The sequence below is a fragment of the Panthera tigris genome, chromosome F3 (assembly GCF_018350195.1).
Source record: "Panthera tigris isolate Pti1 chromosome F3, P.tigris_Pti1_mat1.1, whole genome shotgun sequence".
NCBI lineage: Eukaryota > Metazoa > Chordata > Mammalia > Carnivora > Felidae > Panthera > Panthera tigris.
The window spans coordinates 31012797-31036414 of record NC_056678.1 but is presented as its reverse complement, the minus strand read 5'-3'; the positions used below and the strand labels follow the sequence as shown (position 1 = coordinate 31036414).

The 23618-nt window shown below is 38.3% G+C and overlaps 2 long non-coding RNA genes across 4 annotated transcripts in view; one reads left to right on the top strand and one right to left on the bottom strand.

Annotated features, from left to right (window-relative positions):
* LOC102951923 overlaps window positions 1–23093 on the bottom strand; it is a 53481-nt gene extending 30388 nt beyond the window's left edge. The window contains exons 1-2 of one of the 3 annotated variants that reach the window (XR_006213822.1): window positions 22959–23093; window positions 15391–15490 (exon numbers count right to left, since the gene is read on the bottom strand). This is a non-coding gene — a long non-coding RNA (uncharacterized LOC102951923). Of the gene's footprint in view, window positions 1–15390; window positions 15491–15928; window positions 16048–22872 lie in introns of those variants that run through there. The other 2 variants (XR_006213823.1, XR_006213821.1) reach the window with 2 other exon arrangements.
* Window positions 2036–4640, top strand: LOC122235783. Its single transcript, XR_006213824.1, has 3 exons — window positions 2036–2167; window positions 2624–2836; window positions 4555–4640. It is a non-coding gene; the product is annotated as an uncharacterized LOC122235783 (long non-coding RNA).
* Window positions 23094–23618: the final 525 nt, after the last annotated feature.

Genomic DNA, 23618 nt, shown 5'->3' with positions numbered 1-23618 from the left:
AAGCCATTGTTATATTGTCGTTTTAAATTTTCATATGATGATCATGTTTTTGGAAAAAACAGCTCCCCAGTGAGATGCTTGGGGTGGCTTTCATGGTCATGACAACCAGAAAGAAGCAGGGGCAGGTTCCTTACCAGGAGGAACATCACCAGTTGGTCATCACACTGCAGGCAAACCACGTGCTCAGCACAGGGCCTGGAGTAGAGGAACCCCTCAATAAGAGTCACCTGGTTATTTCTGTATTTTATACTTATCTGGCCCCCAAAACGATTTTTTGGAAATCTCTGAAGCAGCTCTCAAAGATTAGTACAAGAATTGGGCCGTATCTTTGATCACTGATCTCCAGAAAAATGAGAAATAACATAAACATTTAGAAAACACACACACACACACACACACACACACACACACACACACACATGCATATGAAACAGTCTGTCATTTATCACTTCTTGTTAATTGCCTTTACACTGATATTTTTGTTCTTCTTAGTAGGTTTTTCTTAAAGTTCACATGGTATTTCTTTCAGTAAAGAATGATGTTAGTATACGGTAATAGTTGTTGTTTTAAATGTCCTTACTTGGCAAAATTAGAATGTTGATCTCCCCATTGTTTTTTGGAAATTCAATGAGCTCTAAACCTTAAATCTGGGACTCTAGATGTTTATAGCATCTAGAATTAGATGTTGGCAAAATTAGAATGTTGATCTCCCCATTGTTTTTTGGAAATTCAATGAGCTCTAAACCTTAAATCTGGGACTCTAGATGTTTATAGCCTCTCTGGCCTTTCTGGTCCCCACTATAAGAATTTGGGATGAATAAATGCACACTCAGTAGCCTCTTTATCAATTTACATCCTTCCTCTATATAATGTTTTGTAATTAAAAGGTGGTGACCTCAGAGGTAGGGAAGGGTATGGTAAAAATTTAGGAAAAACACTGGTTATTAATATTAATATCACTAATACTTATATTAGTATTGCAGAGGGGCGGAAAATAAAGCTAAATAAATAAAACACAAATTTTCAGTGTGATAAGAATGTAAGATCATGTTTCCCAATCAGCATATACAACCTGTGAATAATTTGTTTTGCAATATGAACACATTTTAAATATTCTTTTCTTTTTTTTTTAATGTTTATTCATTTTTGAGAAAGAGAGAGAGAGACACCAAACACAAGCAGGGGGAGGGACAGAGAGAGAAAGAGACACAGAATCCAAAGAAGGTTCTAGGCTCTGAGCGTTCAGCACAGAGCCTGATGCGGGGCTCGAACTCACGAACTGTGAGATCATGACCTGAGCCAAAGATGGACACTTAACTGACTGAGCCACCCAGGTGCCCCAATATGAACACATTTTAAATATTAAATGCTTCTGTACCTTCAATGTTTGCTGTTCCTGGTTTGCAAATATAAATGGTGCTCTAGACATTCCTTTCAAGAAATATTCAGTATCACATGGAAAATTTACATTTTCTATAATTAAATCAGTCTAAATCATTGCTTAGATTATGCTTCATGATGCAGCTTATAAATAAGAATGTAAAATAACTAATTGGCTTTTTTTACCCTAGCAGAACATCCTGGCTCGAGTACAGGTCTCTGAGATGCAGGTCTTGTGTTCAGCTAAGTCACTGACTTACTGTATCATGTTGGGAAAATTGCTTAAGCTGACTCTATTCTATTTTCTTATAAATTTGAGACAGTAAAATTTGTAACTGATGACCCATGATCAAGGATGTTGATGAAACAGGCATGACAAGCAATGGCCTTATCTACATGTGTATTTGAAGGTCTTATAACTGCCACGCTATATCCATAATAAATAAGTACGAGTATCAGGAAAGAATAAATATTTGGCTTAATAAGTTTGTAATGACATTAATAACAGCTGCCATGTAGCCAGCATGAATTAGGTACCAGGCATTTATGCTAAATGCTTTAGCAACATCGTCTGGTTTACCCTTTTAAGAAGACACTGTTGCTACCAACTCACATTCAGTTCAGGAAATTGGGGCTTTTGGAGATAATTCCCCATGAGTAACAGATACCAGGCAGCGGAGGCCTCTCGGGAGACAGGGAGAGTACTGACTCCCTTAGAATTTCTGTGCATGCTGACTGGGCCGCATATGCTAGTGGCTATTTACTTCTCTCCCCAGTACCTAATAAGGTAATATTTTCCTTTTTATTTCTCTAGTTCCTTATATAAAGAATTCTTAATTTCCCTTCGTCTTTTGTCATTTGACTTTCATTTCCTGTTTTGGGTTTTCTGCTTCTAACACCGTGAGCCTCCAGTGCTGCCTGGCCTCATTCCTCTTCTTGGTGGACTTGACCTAAGTTCCAGTTTGGGTGCCTTTTCCTTCGTGTTTCAGTTCCTCACACAGTCTGTGTTAAGCAAGTGAAGTTACCTTTTATGGTTTCCATCTTCTTTTTTTCACTGAAGGTTTTCTAGTTTTCCTATATTCTTTGGCTATGCCTACCGTATCTTACAGGGGTTTCCTTGGGAGCCCTCTAAACTTCAAAAAGAGTTTTCTGATTTATATGCTGCAATGTTTTAAAATATTTTATTGACAAGGACTATAAATGCCTATAGGTTTTGTTTTTGTCTGGTTTTGTTTTTATACAGAAAGGATAAACAGTGACAGAAAAAAGGATGGCAGGATTTGAATGCCATTCACTGAGGTGCAGAGGAAGAGAGAGAGAGAGAGAGAGAGAACTTGATGGCCTCCACTTATGGCCTTCTGGTTTGGAAATTCTGGATTATTTGTATGATTTCAATACCTAGAATAATAGAACTGAGAAACAGAAATTATCATCACAACATCAGATATTTTGTGAGGTAAATTTTGTTTTGTTTTGTTTGTAAATGAGGACATTATTCTCTCCAGTGTGCTTTTGATTCTTACTATTGGGAGTCCACATTCTGAATGGTTTGGTGACCTGACCATGACAGCACAGTATATGGAAACAAATTGGGAGCAGGAGAGACCTTCGTCTCATCCTGGTTTTACTAGTAACTAGATGTGTAACCTTAGGTGAGTTGTCTATCTCCTCTGAGTCTATTTCTTTACTAGTACAAGGAGTTGAAAGGATCAGGTGACCTACCACTAAAGTCTTTTCCTACTTTACTATTCTCAGTACAAGGCATTTGTTCCCTTTTCTGTAAAAAGGTAGACAATTACTGAAAGAAAGCTTTCTGAGGTAAGGAAAACCATCAATGACTCCAGCTTTTCCACAGTTAGATCTTGGTAAATAATGTTTTCTTCCTTTATTTTTTAAGTTTGTTTATTTTGAGATGGGGAGGGGTAAGAAGAGAGGGAGGGAGGGAGGGGGGGGGGAGAGAGAGAGAGAGAGAGAGAGAGAGAGAGAGAGAGAGAGAGAGAGGGAGAAAATCCCAAGCAGGCCTGCACTGTCAGCACAGAGCCTGACATGGGGCTTGAACTCATGAACCGTGAGATCATGGCCTGAGTTGAAATCAAGAGTCAGACACTTAACCCATTGAGCCACCAGACACCCCTAAATAATACTTTCAAGTTTTCCACATATATGTGTACCACCCATTTTCTAGAGAATGTAAAATCTATTATAATATCCCCTTATGATTGTGATTGTATGTGAAGCAAATACCTTGTTTAGAAATTATCTGAAGTAGAAAGCAATGCATTTTTGGCTTGGGATTGTTTTTGGTTTTTCTCACTAAATAGCAGTTTTACAGCTTAACCTGAAATATGCCAAAAGTCTGCCTGCCTTTGAAAGCACATACAACTCAAAAATAGCTTTTGTGGCCTAACAGATTAAATAGACATAAAGCGAAACATTCAGAAGAAACTAAGGGCCCTAGGAAAATTTCTCTGACTCCAGCATTTAGAAAGCAAGCATTGTTTTCTAGAAGATATAACTGAGGAAGAAGACCTGAGAGCCTGTATTTCTAGAACACAGAGGCTTCTCGGGATTTTAAAATTGGGAAGGGTCTTGATGATCACGTCTTTACCTTCTACTCAGCATAGGCATATGCCTCTCAACATTCTTGCCATTTGGTCAACCATCCTCAGCTTTGACATATCCTGTAACACACAGCTTACTACCTCATACTACAGATCACTCCCCTGAAAGACAGCCTTACTCACTGACGAGTTCTTCTGTAAATAACCCTTGAGCTAGGTTTGATGGAAGCCACTCTTAGCTACGAATTGTAGCATACACGTATTCTTTGTTGTCGGCATGCCTCCTCATACTCGTGGGGTCTAGAGCAGGCAGGGGACCACATGCCAAATGTCTAAATATGTAAAAGTTATAAATCAAGCTAGCAAACTGTTGAGTAAAGAGAGTCTACACATCTACCTTGACAAAAACACCTTCATAACACCTGTTACGGACTGAATTGTGTCGTCTTCCCTCACATTCATACGTTGAGGCCCTAACCCCCAATGTGAGTATATTTGGAGACAGAACCTTTAAAGAATTAAAGTTAAATGAAGTCAAAAGGGTAGGGCCCTAACGTGAAAGGACTGGTGTCCTTCTAAGAGGAAGAGACACTAGAGATCGCTCTTTCCGCAGGTGCATAGAGGAAAGGCTACACGAGGACACAGGGAGAAGCTAGATGTATGCACGTCAGGAAGAGAAGACTCACCAGAAAGCAAACAACCTTGTGACACCTGGATCTTGGACTTCCGGCCTCCAGAACTGTGAGAAGATAAATGTCTGCTGTTTAAGCCACTCAGGCTGTGGCAGCTTGCTACGGCAGCCCAAGCTGATTAATACAACACCCAACCTGAACAACAGGTGAAACTTGTGGTTTTTATATGAGCAAAACAGGGAAGACATCAAAATTTCCTTATTATCTGATAAGTCTGGATGTTCTGTTGATGAGCTGTATTGGATGAGTAATAAAATAAAGACATACATAATTCATAAATGCTATATAATTGCTTTCATTTTAGTCAAATCACTTGATATGTTGTTATAGTCAAGATTTTCACATAATTTGCATTCTATTGGACCTGAATTGTGTTAGTCACTGAAGCAGATGTTTAGGGTTATAGGTGGTTCCATGTCAGTGTTGAGCACCAGATTCTAAGACAGAGGTACTCATGTGCTCATTAGTACAGTGTGTGTGTGTGTGTGTGTGTGTGTGTGTGTGTGTGTGTGTGTGTGTATGTATTTGCAGGGCCCTCTGAAGCCCGGCATCCAAGGCAGAAGCCTCTCTTGCCTGGGACTAAGGGTGGGATGCCATTTTATTTAAACCCAAACCTATAAACATCACAAAGCACGTTTTTCAGCCAACTCTATATTTGGACGAGTATCTTTGAGTTTTAGAGTTGTCTTAGGACATGAGTACCATGTAGAGTTTCAGACATTTTTCTTCTACTTTGCATTTTATTCAAATGCAAAACACACTTTCTACACCAAAGCAAGGAAGAATAAAGAAGTGAATAAATCTTACACTGTGCAACCACAACTAAATCCTGTGATTGCATCAAACCGCACACACAAGTCTTTATCTCACCACACATCATCTATCCCTGAGCTGCATTTGCCAAAAAGCTGGAAGTTAGATTCCAACAGCAGAAGAGAGACAATTAGGATCTCCCCTCTAACCCTCCAAGCAAACAAACAAACAAACAAACAAAAACAACCAAATAAAAACAAAACAAAACCCGAAAAATAAGCTTATGCGTTTGTCTGTACTTAGGCCAACTATATTTTCTTCTACTTTAATATCATTTTCTTCACATGAAGAAAACAATAAAAATAAGTTGTACAACAAACATTGATGCTCTTGACTCTTCAAAGTCTCTTATTTCCTTTCTCCTAAAGGGGACAGATATAAGAACTAGGTTCATACTTGCTCTTCATTACAAAAAAAAAAAAAAAAAAAGTGCAAAAGGATATAAAATGAAAGTAAAAATATTTTTCTTTTACTCTATTTTTAACCCCTAGTAACATTTACCAGAATTAACCACTGTTAACACTTTCTTGTGGAATTTTGCTGAATTTTTCTAGGCATGTACAGGATCTAACTTTAAAAAAATTAATGAGTGGTGGGGGGTGTGCCAAGTGGCTTGGTTGGGCATCCGACTCTTGGTTTTGGCTGAGTTTGTGGTTTGAGCCCCACATAGGGCTCTGTACTGGTGGGGCTGAGCCAGTTTGGGATTCTCTCTCTCCCCAGCCCTCCCTTGCTTGCACATGTGTGCTCTCTCTTTCCAAGGTAAATAAACAGAGGCGCCTGGGTGGCTCAGTCCATTCAGCACCTGACTTCAGCTCAGGTCATAATCTCACAGTTCGTGGGTTCAAGCCCCGCATGGGACTCTGTGCTGATAGCTCAGAGCCTGGAGCCTGCTTTGGATTCTGTGTCTCCCTCTCTCTGTCCCTTCCCCGTTCATGCTCTGACTCTCTCTGTCTCAAAAGTAAATAAAACATTAAAAAGAATTTTTTAAAAAGTAAATAAATAAACATTGAAACAAAAACAAAAACAGCAACAACAAAACTTAATGGGATTATGCCATAAATGCTCATCTGTATTTTACCTTTTTTTTCAACATTACAACTAATCCTGAAGATATTTCCATTTTATCACACATAAAGAGCTTATCTCCTAAAGCTCTTTAAAAACTAAAAGAGGTAATTATCATTAACACCAGATCTAGGGTATATTAGGCTCTCAAAAAATGTTAGTTGCCTTCCTCTCTTTCATATAGAAAAGAATCACACGAATTTGTGATTTGATCATGGAGGATTCTACCGTGTAAATACAGATGTAGGTGTGGAAAGTCACAGAATTACAGAAATTAGAGCAATGGCTCTTACAGATGACTTGATTTATGTGGTAGAGACTGTACCCAAACCAAGTCCTTGCTTTCAGCCAACATAACAGTGATGTAGAATAAGCTCTTTTGTTTGAAAGAGACTAGCTTGTTTTTCTCCTAAACATGCGATGATCCAAGGAAGCCGCCTAAAATGAGGTTAGGCAATCTATCACATGACCCAAAGTCACCCAGCTCAGACTCCCATCTGAAAAGTGGAAATTTTGAAAGACTCATGTTTACATCACAACGATGTAGTGAAGGGACAATACAGCAATGCAAAAAAAAAGGCTAAGGCTTAAGTTTTGGCAATTCAAGTACTCTGTTATGTGAAAGTCATTTAAAGCACAGAATCATAGAAGTGGAAGGAATCTTAAAGGTCACTGAACCCCTTCATCTTCCAGGTAAAGAAACAAACAGGGGCCCAGGGACCAGACTAGGTGTCCCAGATAGAGAGGCACCAGCAGTAAAATCCAGGTCTCCCAAGTCAGTGCTTGGGTTGGACTATGGGCCCCTCTTCCCATAGAATGTTTATTTCCAGTGGCCTGATATTTGCTCATCCTATGCCAAGTTCTCTTCTAAAAATGATTTTATGTCTCTCTTTTCCCTCTACTAATTGAAATTGTAAATCTAATGCAAGGGGATCATGTGTCTTTACTTGAGGAAAATGTTTAGCAGACACCTGAACTATGTAAAGACACTTCCTTTATGAAAAGTGTCGGAAAGTTATGACTGTCCCTCAAATCACTCTGATCCTAGGGTACAAAGATGGAAGAGAAGGTGGGTGTGGAAAGGCAGATATCTCACTGAAACATTCATATTACACACACACACACACACACACACACGCACTAAGGACACCAAGCCCACCAAGCATATAGACAAAAACAGACCATGCCCATTCGAGGGTATGAAACAGAGACTGCAGAAGAAGGAATAAGAGAGGCTTATTTGACTCATTCCAAAATACTGGTAGGATCTATGCTTTCAACAAAAAATTTAAACGTACATTATTGTTGACCATAGGTACAATATTACACAGCAGATCCCTATAGCTTATTCATCTTGCTTAACGAACTTTATGTTTGTTGGTTAGTAAATCCCCATTTCCCCTTCTCGCCAATCCCTGACAACCACCATTCCACTCTTTGATTCTATGAACTTGACAATTTTATATACATCATATTAGTGGAATCATGCAGTATTTGTATTTCTGTAACTGACTTATTTCACTTAGCATAATGTTCTCAAGATTCATCCATGTTATCACATATTGCAGAATTACCTTCTTTAAGCTGAATAGTATTCCCTTGTATGTATATACATTTTCTTTATCCATTCATCTGTTGATAGACAAGTTTTGGCTCTTTCTTTATCTGAGCTATTGTGAATAGTGTTGCAATGAACATAGGAGTGCTAATATTTCTTCCAGATCCTGATTTCAATTCTTTTGGATACTCAGAAGTGGGATTGCTGGGTCATATGGTACTTCTACTGGGAATTTTTTGAGGAACCTCCATAGTTTTCCAAAGCAACTGCACCATTTCACATTCCCACCAAAAGTCTGCAAAGGTTCCAATTTCTCCATAGTCTCAACACTTGTCTTTTGTTTTGTGATAATAGCCATCCTGAGAGGTGTGAGGTGATACCTCATTGTGAGTTTCATTTGTTGTTCTCTAATGATTAGTGACATTGAGCATTTTTTCACATACCTATTGGCTATTTTTATGTCTTCTTTGGAGAAATGTCTATTCCAGTCCTTAACATATTTTCTTATCAGATTATTAGGTTGTCGTTGGTCTGTTTTTATTATTGAGCTTTACGAGTTCCTCATATATTGTATTAGGATTCTCCAGAGAAACAGTACCAATAGTATATTTACATGTATATTTATACAAGGAGTAACTTATTATAGGAATTGGCTCACATGGTTATAGAGGCTAAGAAGTCCTACAACCTGCCGTCTGCAATCTGGAGAATGAGTGAAGCCGGTGGTATAATTTGGTATGAGTCCAAGTACCTGAGAACCAGGGGGGCTGATGGTAAGGACTAAAGGCTCAAGGGCCAAGAACCATGAGCTCTGATGTGCAAGGGCAGGAGAAAATGTCACAGCTCAAAAAGAGAGAGGATTCACTATTCCTCCACATTTTTACTCTGTTCAGGCCCTCCATGGATTGGATGATGCCTGTCCACTTTGGTGAAGGTGGATCTTCTTTACTCAGTCTACTGATTCAAATACTGAGTTCTTCCAGAAACACCTTCACAAACACACCCAGAAATAATGTCTTACCAGATATCTGGGCATCTGGCTGACATATAAATCAACCTTTTCATATATTCTGAAGATTAGCCTCTTATCAGATATGTGGTTTGCAAATATTTTCTCCCATTCCATAGGCTGTCTTTTCATTCTGTTGATTGTTTTCTTTGCTGCACAGAAACTTTTAATTTCATGTAGTCCCACTTACTTTTGTTTTTGATGTCAATGCTTTTAGTGTCAATCATTGCCAAGGCCAATGTGATGAAACTGTTCCCTTCTTTTTTCTTCTAGGTGTTTTACGGTTTGGGGTTTTATTTTTAAGTAATCCATTTTGAGTGGATTTTTGTGTATGGTGTAAGAAAAGGGTCCAATTTCATTCTTTTGCATGTGGATACCCAGTTCTCCCAGCACCAGTTGTTAAAGACACTATCCTTTCCCTGCTGTGTATTCTTGGCACCCTTGTCAAAGACCGATCCTCTGTATATACATGGATTTCTTTCCATGCTGGTGGATTCAGCTTGCCAGTATTTTGTCTATATTCATTAGGAGTCTTGGCATGTAGTTTCCTTTTCTGGTGGTATCTTCATCTGGCTTTGGTATCAGGGTAATGCTGACTTCATAAAGTGCATATTCCTTAATCTTCAGGAAGATTTTTGGAAGAGTTTGAGAAATTCTTCTCAATTAATTCTTTAAACATTATAGACTTCATCAGTGAAACCATCTCATCCCGGACCCTGTAAGTTTTGGTATATTGTGTTTTCATTTTGTTTGTTCTAAGGTATTCCTAATTTCCTTCTTGATTTCTTCCTTGGCCCAGCAGTTATTCAAGACTGTGTTGTTCAATTTGTACATATTCATGAATTTTCTTCCAGTTTCCTTCTGCTATTGACTTCCAGTTTCGTTCCATTATGGTCAGAAAAGATACTTGATATGATTTTAATCTTCTTAATTTGCTAAGACTTGTTTTGTGACCTAATGTGTGATCTACATTGAAGAAGAATCTGCATGCACATGAGCAGGTGTATGCTGCTTTGGGTGGAATATTCTGTATATGTCTGTTAGGTCCATTTGGTCAGTAGTGTTGTTTAAGTCCTCTGTTTCCTTATCGACTTTCTATCTGGATGGTCTATCCATTATTGAAAGTAGGATATCAAAGAATCCTATTTTACTGTATTGTGATTTATTTCTCCCTTCACTTCTGTCAATGTTTGTTTTATATATTTATGTGCTCTGATATTGGGCGCATATATAACTGTTCTTTCTAGTGCTTGATCCTTCAATCATTAATGATGTCCTTCGTCTCATGACATTTTTAAAATTTAAAGTCTATTTTTTCTAATATATGTATAGCTACCCCTTCACTTTTATCATTTACATGGAATATCTTTTTCTTCTCTCTACTTTCAGCCTATGTGTGTCCTTAAATCTGAAGTGAGTTTCTTGTAGACCCAACAGTATACTTTTTTTTTTTTTAAATCCATTCAGCCACTCTATGCCTTTTGACGGGGAATTCAATCCATCTGCATTTTATCACTGATAGGGAAGACTTTATTGTTGCCATTTTGTTAGTTGTTTTCTATTACTCTTTTACTTCTTTTGTCTATTTTTCCTCTGTTTTCCTTTGTAGGTGGCAATACATATTGCATTGGTATGCCTTAATTCTTTTTTCTTTTTCTTTTGTGTAACTGCTATAGGAATTGTGTGTGTGTGTGTGTGTGTATGTGTGTGTGTGAACCTTGGAGCGTACATAAACTATTTTATAGTTGTAAGTCTATTTCTTTAAGATTTTATTTTTAAGTAATCTCTATACCTAATGTGAGGCTCAAACTTGTGGCCTCAAGATCAAGAATTGCATGCTCTTCCAACTGAGCCAGCCAGGTACCCCCGTAACAGTCTGTTTTAAGCTGATAAACTTAAGTTTGGTTATGTATAAAAACTCTATATTTCAACTTCTCCTCCAACACTTTATGTTATTATTGTCACAGTTTACATGCATTCATATTGTATACCTTTTAACATATTTTTTAGTTATATTTATTTTTAATACTTTTCTCTTTTAGCTTTTATACTAGAATTAAAATTGACTTACCCACTATTATGATAATACAGTATCCTGTATTTGTCTATGTATTTACCTTTACCACAGTTTCATGTATTCTTATGCTATTATGTTGTTATTTAGCACCCTTTCATTTCAACATGAAGAATTCTCCTTAGCATGTCTTGTAAGGCAGGTCTAATGGTGATGAACTCTGAGCTTTCATCTGTTTGGGAAAGTCTATTTCTCCATCTTTTATGATGGATAATTTTGCTGAGTACAGTATTCTTGGTTGGATTTTTTTTTTTCCTTGCAGCACTTTGAATATGTCATTCCACTTCCTTCAGGTCTGCAGGTTGCTGTTGAAAACTTCACTGATAGTCTTATGGGGGGTTCTCTTGTACACACCAAACTGCTTTTATCTTGTTGCTTTCAAAATTCTTTGTCTTTGACCTTTGACAATTTGATTGTGTCTCAGTGTGGATTTCTTTGTGGTCACTTAGTGTGTCAGGGGCTTCTTGGATCTGGATATTCATTTCCTCCCCCTGGTTTGTTCAGACATTATTTCTTTGAATAAGCTTTCTGGTCCTTTCTCCCTCTCTTCCCCTCTGGGACTTTCATTATACATATATTACTCTGTTTGATGATGCCTCATAAATCCCTTAACTTTTCTTCACTCTCTTTCATTCTTTTTCATTTTGCTCTTTTGACTGAATTACTTCCAATGATTTGTTCTCGAGTTCACACACTCTTTCTTCTGCTTGATTTAGTCTGCTGTTAAACCCTTCTAGTGAATTTTTCAGTTCAGCAATTGTGTTCTTCAGCTCCATGATTTCTGTTTGGTACTTTTTAATATTTTCTACATCTTTGTTGAAATTCCCACTTTGTTCATGCACTTTTCTCTTGATCTCAGTAAGCATCTATGACAGTTATTTTGAAGTCTCTGTCAGGTAAATCCTATAATTCCATTTCATTAGGGTCAGTTTCTAGAAATTAATATTGCTTCCTTGTTTGGAACACCTTTGCCTGATTCTTCATTTTCCTTGTCTGTGTTGGTGTCTGTACATTGGACAAAGCAGGCACCTGCACCTGTGTGCATGGACTGACCTCATACAAGAGAAGACTCCCACTGTCAGCCCTGCCAAAGGTTTGGGGGACTCTATCAACTCTTTCTCTCTACAGGGAGAAGTAGGAAGCATGGGTTTTGTCTGCTCACTCTGTGCTAAGCCAGGGGTGGCGACACAGTTGCATCTATCAGTCCAAACCGCAGTCTCCTTTCTCCCTGAGGTGGCTAGACAGCACCAGACCCATCAGGGCTCCAAGACTGACATCTGTTCACTCCATGCTTAGAAGGAGGGAAGATCCATAACATCTATCAGCCCAAGCTGCTATTTCCATTCTCTCTCAGGTGGCTAGATTCTGCTAGTCCATTAGAGTTCTAAGACTTAAAAGATAGAAACCAGTCCTCTGGGAGCCCCCTGGGAAATGCTGGGGTGCTGAATGCACGAACCAATCTCTCCATCCCTAGGAGAAACGGGGAATTAGGGGTTCTCTTCCTGATTATATAGCACTGTGCTGGGAACAGGGACTCTGGTGAAAAGGGATCCTGAATCTCCCTACTGGCTTTGCTGAGTCTGATTTCATATTCACTTAGGGTGTAAGAGCCTTTCAATTAGTTTCTGGATTTTACATAATGTGAATTTGTTCATGAATTGTTGCTGAACTGGTGTGTTTGTGAGAGAAGCAGGATCCAGGGCTTCCTATTTTGCCATCTTGATAACATCACTCCTGAAAATTCTTGTTGTACAGATTTTTCTAAAGTCAAAATAATTTGCCTAAATTTGGAAAAAAAATTTTTGACAAACAAAAAAACCCCTCTTTGACATCTGTGGTATTTTCTCACTTACAAAACTGATTTCTAAATTTATGACAGTTTTATTTATACAAATACATCACTATTTCAGAGATCGTTGTTTATAAATCATATCAAGTTTGAGAAAAGTATTTTTCTCGTTTTAAAAAGAGCCAAAAATTAACAACAGTCATAAAAAATAAAAGAAACAGATATATTTTTGTAGCAATGACAAATGTTGATTTGGGAAGAAATATTATTTCACTGAATCGTTACTACACGGTAATTTACTTCAGGTCAGAATAAAAATGTCACCATGGGTTCTACTGAGCTACCACAGCATTTTCTAGTCTTCAATTTCAAGCATTTTAGACTCTCTTAGAGACAACAGAAATTCTACCATAGTAATAACTGACCTGTAAGTGGCAGGAGTGTAGTTTATTACTTTGAAATATAATAAACTTCCCAGAGAAGAGCAGATAATAATACTGCACAAATAGACATCAACTTTTAAGGTTTCAAATTTTAGGATATCAGAGAGATTTAGTTATTTTTGTGTAAATAAACATATTCTGCTAGACACAAAAGAGATTAATAGCAAAAAATGTTTATCTTTCTAAAGGTTAGTTCAAAAGCTATTTTAAAAACATACTTATAATGCTTGTTCAATAACCAGTGAACTATAAGTTAAATAATGGCAAACACTCAATGAGTTATAAAAATTATACTTGATTTTCCATTAATAATTATTATTCATGGAAAATATATCAGATGAAAGCATAGGGGCTGAATTTTTCAAAACCGGTGACTGTACAGGTGGCACAGCAAATTCTCATTAGTGGTTAGGGGAATATGTGACACAACTGAAAATTCTAGTTAGTTGTCCAAACTTTATAGATTCTAACTAAATACCATTTTAATTATTAATATAAGCTTGGTTATAGGAAATAAGTGCTTATGAAAGACTGCTTGAAGGACACGGTATCCCAAATGCTACCTGTTGAAGGAACAGGGCAATCAGAAAGTTTTCTGTCTAGACTATATTCAGAGCTAGATTAATGGAAGAGCCAGAAAATCCAGCCTAAAGGTACTAAAACATTATTGGAAATGTAATGCATTAGAGAAAAACTGCATTCATCAAAATTCTCTCAGAAATTAAGTAAGGACCCCTGGGTGGCTCAGTTGGTTAAGCATCTGACCTTGATTTTGGCTCAGGTCATGATCTCAGGGTGCGTGGGTTTGAGCCCCACATCAGGCTGTGTGCTGTGTGGAGCATGCTTGGGACTATCTCTCTCACCCTCTCTGTCACAAAATAATAAAAATAAACTTAAAAAAAAAGAAATTAAGACAGGAAAGCATACTCTGATGAGCCATTTGGGGTAGGGCACAAGACCCCAAATGAACATGCCACAAAACTGCCTTTTAATGAGGACAAGTATAGTTAGAAGAACTTGTTTTGGGGATGCCTAGGTGGCTCAGTCAAGGTTAAGCATCTGACTTCGGCTCAAGTCATGATCTCGTAGTTTGTGGGTTTGAGCCCCATGCTGGGCTCTGTGCTGAGAGCTCAGAGCCTGGAGCCTGCTTCAGACTGTATCTCCCTCTCTCTCTGTTCCTCCCCCCACTCAGGCTCTGTCTCTCTCTCAAAAATAAATAAGCATTAAAAAAGTTTTTTAAACAAAGATAACTTGTTTTGCTTCAACGGGGCTAGTGTGGGGAAAGAGCTAAACTGTTTAGGATAACAGACTAACCTACCAACCTCCTTCTAGCCTCCCATGAAGTTTAATGGGATGTCAATTAATAATATCCACGGGGGGCCTAGGTGGCTCAGTCAGTTGACCATCGGACTCTTGATTTCGGCTGTCATGATCCCAGGGTCATGGGATAGAGTCCCACACTGGGCTCTGCACTGAGCACGGAGTGTCTTTAAGACTCTCTCTCTCCCTCACTCTGCCCCTCCCTCTCTCTCTACAATAAAAATAAATAAATAATAAATAATAATATCCTGACCAATCACAAGCCCTTGGTCTACCTTGGAGTGCACTATTTAGTCCTTACAGAATTGCCTTTACTTACTAATGCTTTGGGGCCATAAGGTACACTGTAAGAAACAGTCACATGAAACACATGTGGGGATACAATTAAGAGCAAAGGATCCTTTTTATAAGATCCACAATAGGTCTTTCAGGAAACAACCACTTTGTTTTTATCGTAAGGACATTAGGCAACTTGCAAGTGGGTATATTTTCCCTTTTGCTTTGGATGCTAGGAGACTTAAGGGCCAGATTTGTTATCCCGTTCTTGAAACTGCACACGTTCAGAGTATGTGTTCTTCTTCCTCTTACTTCTTAGCTCCTAATTTCTTAACTAACTTTTTCCTTCACCTGTACTCCTTCAATTCTTTATTTCAATCTTCCATATTAGGAGTATTTCAGAAAGTTACCTTTATTCCTTTGCGACACTAGTTGGAATCCCTGGTGCCAGCATCTCACGCCTTCCTCTTGGTTTCTTCCCTCATTTTGACAGAGCACCCCCTCAGCTTCCTGAGACAAAGGCAAATGAGAAGGATTTTTTTTTTTTGAGATCTTATTTGAAATCATCCTTATTTTACCCTCACCCTTGACACTTTGAGCACAGAAAAGTCTTTTTTTTTTTTTCTGTGCTCTTTGGGGATAAAAAAAAGTAGTATTCTGTTTCATAATGTTCATAATGTAGCTGCTCTAATACCATTGCATTGATCAAATTATTTAACAACTTTAGGAAATCAGAGCAAATAACTTAACCACTGTTTCCTGAACATTAACATATTTATATATAAATTAACACTGCATAAGAGGAAACTTTGGGGTTCTCACTGTATTTTTTTTCAAAATATTTAGATAGCTATTTTTTCCGTTGTTTATATAACTTCCTTACTCCTTTCTCTTTTTTAGTACAGATGCCACGAACCAAGCTAGCTTACATGGGATAATATTACTAACTCTGTTTTTGGTGCCATGCTCTGTTTGTTCTTTCATTCATCATTTCAGTCGGTATCTCTCCCCTTGTCAATTTCCCCATCTTGTTTCCTTTCTCTTCACCATTGCCACTCTTATTTCTTTTCTCTGAGAAAAATCCAACAAATCAAAATGTGTAATTAACGGAAACACAAGTTGGGAGAGTAATTATTCCTCTTGAGCCCACAGGTCAGATCCAGCCACCTACATCTTCGTTCTAAAACCGAATTCTCTCCTCTGTCTTAGATAGCAGTGTTCTGTGATTTAAAATACCTTCTTTAAGATTTCAACTCAAAAGAATTAGGCTATGAGCAAGACACTGCCAAGTGCTTTAATCTGAAATCCTCCTGATAGCAGCTCTGATAGGACATGCATTTTACTTTTTTTACTGTGATCTTATAGGTAGGCAAACGGATGCTCATAGAAATTTATTGGCCTGAAGTTTTACAGCTAAATAAATGATAAGGTTGGTATTCAAATGTAGGTCCACATGAAAAGATGCCCAGCATCACTAAGAATCAGGGAAATTCAAATCAAAACCACAATGAGACACCACCTTATGCCTGTCAGAATAGCTAATATCAAAAGGACAAGAAATAACAAGTGTTGGCAAGGATGTGGAGAAAAGGGAACCCTCATGCACTACTGGTGAGAATGTAAATTGTTTCAACCACTATGGAAAACAGTATGAAGATTCCTCAAAAAAATAAAAACAGAAATACCATAAAATTCAGTAATTCTACTATTTACCCAAAGAAAATGAAACTACTAATTTGAAAAGATATGTGCATCCCTATGTTTATTACAGCATTATTTATAATAGCCAAGTTATGGAAGCAACCTAAATTCTTACTGATAGATGAATGGATAAAGAAGATGTTGTATGTATACATACACACACACATGTGCACACACACACACACACAGAAATATTACTCAGGTATAAAAAAGAATGAGATCTTGACATTTGCGATAACATAGATAGAACTAGAGGGTATTATGCTAAATGAAATAAGACAGAGAAAGACAAATACTGTATGATTGCACTTGTATGTGGTATCCAAAAACCAAAATAAATGAACAAGCAAGCAGGCAGAAAAACAAACAAAAAAACCCTAGAAACAGACTCCTACATAAAGAGAAAAAGACAGGTGGTTGCCAGAGCAGCGGGTGTTGAGGAGAGGAAGGCAAAATAAATGAAGGAAATTAAGAGATGAACATTTCCAGTTATAAAATAAGTAAGTCAAGGGGATGAAAAGTACAGCATAGGGAATGCAGTCAATAACGTTGTTATAACGTTATGTGGTGACAGATGGTAACTACAGTTATGGTGGTGAGCATAGCATAGTGTATAGAATTGTTAACTCACTAGTGAGTTGCAGAGATGAAACTAATGTAACATTGGATATCAACTATACTTCAATTAAAAAAAGGATGAAAGAGGGGCACCTGGGTGGCTCAGTCGGTTGAGCGTCCCACTTCGGCTCAGGTCATGATCTCACGGTTCATGGGTTTGAGCCCTGCGTCGGATTTTGTGTTAACAGCTCAGAGCCTGCAACCTGCCTCATATTCTGGGTCTCCCCCTCTCTCTCTGACCCTCCCCCACTCATGCTGTCTCTGTCTTTCAAAAATAAACATTAAAAAATTAAAAAGAGGCGCCTGGGTGGCTTAGTTGGTTAAGCATCTGACTTTGGCTCAGGTCATGATCTCACAGTTCGTGGGTTTGAGCCCCCTGTCGGGCTCTCTGCTGACAGCTAGGAGCCTGGACCCTGCTTTGGATTCTGTCTCCCTCTCTCTCTGCCCCTCCCCCACTCACAGTTTGTCTCTCTCTCTCTCTCTCAAAACTAAGTAAACATAAAAAAATTCTTTAAAAAAATTTAAAAAAAGGATGAAAGAAATTTAGATCCAACTCTAAAACCTAGGTTTTTAACTGACTTTTAAGTTTTAACCTAGCATTACCAATACTCTCAATGTTTATTTGAGAAAATCCAAGTCATTCTCCAATCCCTCTCTGCTCAGCTTGAAACAACTTAAAAGTTCTTTCATTCAACATTAGGCTTCTTCTGTATGGAAGAGATGGTAATAAACAATGAAGATGACATAGTCCTTGCCCTTAACTTACTTATTTCAGAAGGACAGGAAGAGTATTCTATTTTTAATATTCACTGAAAAGACGAAAATACAAGCTAGCAAAAGAAAATGCTTTAAGGACTTAGTTATACCAAGATATTTGAGATGGACATATGGCGAAGAAAGGTAAACATACTACATCATGAAGATGGAATAAAACAATAAAATCAGAGGCGCCTGGGTGGCTCAGTCGGTTGAACATCCAACTTCAGCTCAGGTCATGATCTCACAGTTCATGGGTTTGAGCCCTGTATTGGGCTCTGTGCTGACATCTCAGAGCCCAGAGCCTGGAGCCTGCTTCGGATTCTGTGTCTCCCTCTCTCTCTGCCCCTCCCCTGCTCACACTCTGTCTCTCTCTCTCAAAAATAAAGACTTAAAAAAATTTTTAAATCAATCTTTCACTTCATTTTAACACTTCTACCCAATAACTTTTGAGTAATATATTCAAAAACTTAGGTTTGTTTCAATTACATTTGCTTTCCCACTAAAGTTATAATCTAGTTTACAACAACAATGGCCCAAGGCTAGTGTATCAGACATGTTTTTAAATGTCTTATTTCATTAATTTTATTTAAAATTTCATGGTCAGGATAAGAGATTAACTAAAAGGGGCACAAGTGAACTTTCTGGGGTGGTAGTAATGTTCTCTCTTGATTGTGGAAATACTTATATGGCTGTGTGTGTCAGAATTCATAGAATTTTACACCTAAAAGAATGAATTTTACTGCATGTAAATTACCTCAGCAAACCTGATTTTAAAAAAACAAGCATGAAACCTTAACTACCCAGCTAAAAATAAAATAAAATTTAAAATATAGTTTACAATTTAGGTATAAAACAAATCTTATTTACAGGAGTGAAGCCAATCTAGTAATTTTTGTATTTATTTATAACACTAATAATCTAATTGGGTATTAATCAATATGATAATATCAACATTTAAAATAGGATATAAGAAAAATGTTACGAGATTTTTTTTAAGGATTTGGATTGCGAAACCTTTATCATAACCATAAGGTCACTAAGACAATACATATTTTTAAAATCTCAAAATAATCTAAGTCTGTTAAAAATTTCAATGATTTAAACTTCCAGAATATCACCATAAATGCTGCTTACCGAATATGCTAGAAATTCTACATTTAATAGATTCTTTGTTAAGCACAAAGAATCACCAGCTAGCTTTATTACTTGATAGATTCTACTGTGTCCTAAAACTAATTGTAGCTCAGCTTCTAAAAAAATGCAAAGGCAAAGACAGGATTGTTTTCAACAAACCTGGGTTTAGAAAGACAACAACACTATTAAAAACACAGGATGGGGTAACTAAGTGATGTCTCCTCTTTTATTAAGGTTTCAATAGATGAAAATGCACCCAAGAAACCATTTACAAAAGAGCCAGCCTCATAATTGTTTTACAGACCAAAGTCACTTGCCTATCTTTGGAACGTAGCTTGTAAAAACAGTACCAAATTACAAATCAAACTTCTCAACTTAGATTTTTAGGATCCCTACTTTAATACTCTGTTTTTATTCTATCAGATAATCCAAGTCAGTTTAAATTAAGAGGACTAACGTTAATTCCCAGCCCTGCAAACCCTGGAATAAACGTACTGTGTAACAGAAGTTTTTCATTTTGATTCAATGCATATAATTGTGGCAGATGTCATTTATCAACCAAAAAATATGCACTTGACTTTTTTCTAATATGGAAGGCAAGTGTCTTTTAATTTGCGGCTGTAATAAAAATGCCCTTTATGTGAGTTGTGCTTGGTAAATTAACTTCTAGAAGAATGGAACAATATCTTCAGTGATAACTTAGTATCTGTAACATCTGTTAACAACTGTCCTCTCCCAATACCATCTCAACATTTTTGGTTTTAAAATCTAGACAGCCTCAACCATATCTTTTGACTATCAATAAAATCTGATTTTGTCCATCTCTAGTGTTCTCTAATGTTTTTAACTTTAATAATATGTAACAAAAAAAAACGAATAAAAATTCAAAGTATTACTTCGCTGGGAATGGCCACGTTCTGGATATTAAAGGACAACTAATTTGCTAAGAACAAATGCTCTGAGGCGGTTCGTGAAAAAATGAAGAATGAGTGGTTATTAGGACATCTATGATATCTATAGAAGGTGCCCTAGGATGTAACAGAATAGCGCCAACTAGGTAAAAAAAAGAAAAAAAATTAAGATGACAGTGACAATGATAGCAGGAATGAGTCAAGAGTAAGCAATAGCAAGTTTGGTCAGTAGAGAGAAGGGAAGGTCATGGGCTCACTGGCTTGGTGCCCTTCAAAGAGGACATGAAGGGAACCGAACAAGGAATCAGGTAGGATGTGCTTGTGTGGAGGGAATCAGTTCAAAGTGTTAAGTGAATACAAAATTAGAAAGCTTGGAATATAATTAGAAAGCTGGAATGGCTTTCTTGTATGTTGTATGTGCTATTGGGGAAGGGGATCCTGAGCTTGGTTACTGGCATTTAAACACCTGCCCTAATTAGGTGTGTTCATCACGTGTGAGTGGAATGAACTGTGACAGACATTCCTTCCAGATGAGGAGGGGAAGGCAGGCCCAGGGTTAAAGCTACTTTGTGAATCTTAGAGTAGGAGGAAGACATTGTGACTAACATTAAGAGCATGAGCTTTGGAAATCAAATAGATCTGGATGATGGCTAACAAATTTATTAAATTGGGCCACAGGGTGGTCAGGTGTTTGGTCGAACATTATCCTGGGTGCTTCTGCGAGAGTGTTTTTGGACGAGATTAATATTTACATTGGTAGACTAAGTAAAGTAGTTGCCCTCCATAACATTGGTGGGCCTCATACAGTCAGTTGAAGGCCTGAGAAAAACAAAAAGGCTGACCCTCTCCCCAGTAAGAGGGAATTCTTCCTTCCTGAAGGCGTTGGAACATCAGCTTTTTCCTGCCTTTGACCTGGAATGGAACCATTATCACTGGCTCTGCTGGGTTTCCATCTTGCCAAGTCACCCTGCAGATCTTTGGACTTGCCAACCTTTGTACTTATGTGAGCCAATTCTTTATAATAAATCTCTGAGATTATACATACACACACACACACACACACACACACAGATTAACTGAAATAATTCCATAAAGCATCGAGCACAGGGCACATAGTGCTCAACAAATGGAAGTTATTTCTATTATTATGATTATGATTACAATTATTATTATAGAAAGCTCTATTTTGAGAAAAAAAATCCAGGTCAAACAGTGCCTAAAAGTGGTGAGAAGGGTGGTGTGAAAAGAAGTAGGAATTGTCAAAACTGAATGTAGCCAATAGCAAAGTGTCCCTTGGTCTTTTCTTCTAGCTTTCTTTCTTCTGTTTTCATGAAAGTTACTTTCTGCCTTTCATCACACTTGTGTAACTCCTTGTGTGGGAAAATTTAGCTGAACCACGTTCTAAAACCCTAATTAAAACCTTGTTAAAAATCTTCCACATACACATTACTCTTTCTTAATTAAACAATGGATATTAAAATGTAGCCCTTCTGGGGAGCCTGGGTGGCTCAGCTGGTTAAGTGGCAGACTTCGGCCCAGGTCATGATCTGTCAGGGTAGGCATGAAGTTATCATTGCACAGAAATAAATCTATTTCAATGTAAGACACTCCCATTTAGCAACCAGTCTTAACTATCCACAGAAGAAGAGAGATTCTGAAATTCCTAATTTTTTTTAAAAATGAAGACTAGTCAACTCCCCTGTGACAAGGACCTAACTAATGTCAAGTGTGTGGATTACAGTTATGGCCCGAGAGCAGGACAAAGTTCTACAATCCCCAATCTAAAGGTACACCCATCACTTAGATCCCAACATAATTTAGGGTTTGTTTTATTTTCTTTGGCTCCCTTCTCATGGGTGATGGGAGTGGTGGGAGTGGGGGGGGGTTGAGTTAGGGTGGGCTTAGAAAAGAAGTAAACTGTGTTCCTACAGCAACTATATATGTTTGCAGCTCAATCCCCTCAGCTATAAAAAAAACAAAAAACAAAAAACAAAAAAACAACTCCCTTCGCAAAATGTGCAATCTACTTTGGGAAACCCACATTTATTCAATGAAACAAAATACTCCGAAAATACGTTAACAGTGCTCTAGATGCCAAAGATACAAAGGCACCAGCCCGTAGACCCAAGAGCTTAGTCTAGTGGGAGAAACAAACACTTAAGCAAACAATGACAGTATAGCGAACAATAAGTAACAGATGTAGTAGCTCAAAGAGAGCAGGTACATCTTGGGGGCAGGGAAGACTTCACAGAAATGCAAACAGGCCGCCTACAGGATGCAGGTGGCCTGTTCCAAGGGTAAGTCTTTTTAAAAGCAAAAACTCAACTTCCGGACTGAAAATCTTAATTTCTGAATGTGAGAACTTTTACGTTAAGGTCCCTACACATTACATATATAAAGAACAATAGCCTACACAAAGGGAAATTAGCTCAGTTTGGGAACGTGATTCATCATCACTCACACCTGCTCCCCTTAAGTCCCTCCCCAAACAGGCATTACATTAAGGAAAATGTTGTAGCAACTGTACAATATTAGGAAAAAGAGTCTTCTGCGGCTATATGAACAATACAAAACAGTAAGCCTACTTCTGGATGGATCTGTTAGATCCCACACTGTCCGCCCTTTTTCAGCTGTGTTAAGATGGACACGGAAGGGGAATAAAGCCCTCAACGCTTGCAGTTTCCATACGTATATCTGAAAATCTCCACCTTTACACGTTTGGAGTTAGGGGTTTCTGTCATTCATTCAGGTCATCATCAACAAAGTTACCTTGATTCCACAATTTCTAAGACAAGAACATACGAAAAAGGTAATGGCCTTCGAAAACTTGAAATAATAAATTTTTAACGGCCCACCCGTTAGAAAACGTTCCATTTATCACATGACTTTGTCTCAGTTGGCCATTATATTTAACACTTCTGTAGTATCTGACACTCCATCTAACAAGGTCAAAAGCTTCATGAACATTGTTTAAGAAGCTGCCTACGAAGACAAACCCTGTGAAACCCGAGGATGCCACACCAACAACGGAATGCAGGTCACTGTGACGTGGCCCACCGCTCTGCAAAGTCAAAATCGCAGTTCACTTTACGCTGACAGAGCATCTTTCCACGACTTTTCCCTCCCCCCACGAGAACGGGGGGAGTGTCGGTTTCCCAAGGTGTCTGGGGCTACTTTCTTTAAAACGAGGATTTAATGTTTCCTGAAGGTCACCTTGGTACGCCCCTGGCTCATGCCCCCCGGCTCCTCTGGACGGGAGCCTGCGGTTTTGTGGCATCAGCTCTGGCTCCTCATCCGGTGACCTTCAGGCCCCTGTGGCTGGGCTGACCCTAGAACGGCCACAGTCCCTCCCACCGCCACGCCGAATTCGGAAGGAGGTGTCCCGGGAAGCCCCCCCCCACCCCCAACAAGCGCTGATGGTGACGCCGGCCATGCCCGGAGGGGCCCCCGAGTTCGGAAACGCTAAGCGATGGCCCCACATGGCCACTGAGAACTGGGCCCCGACGGCTCGGGCC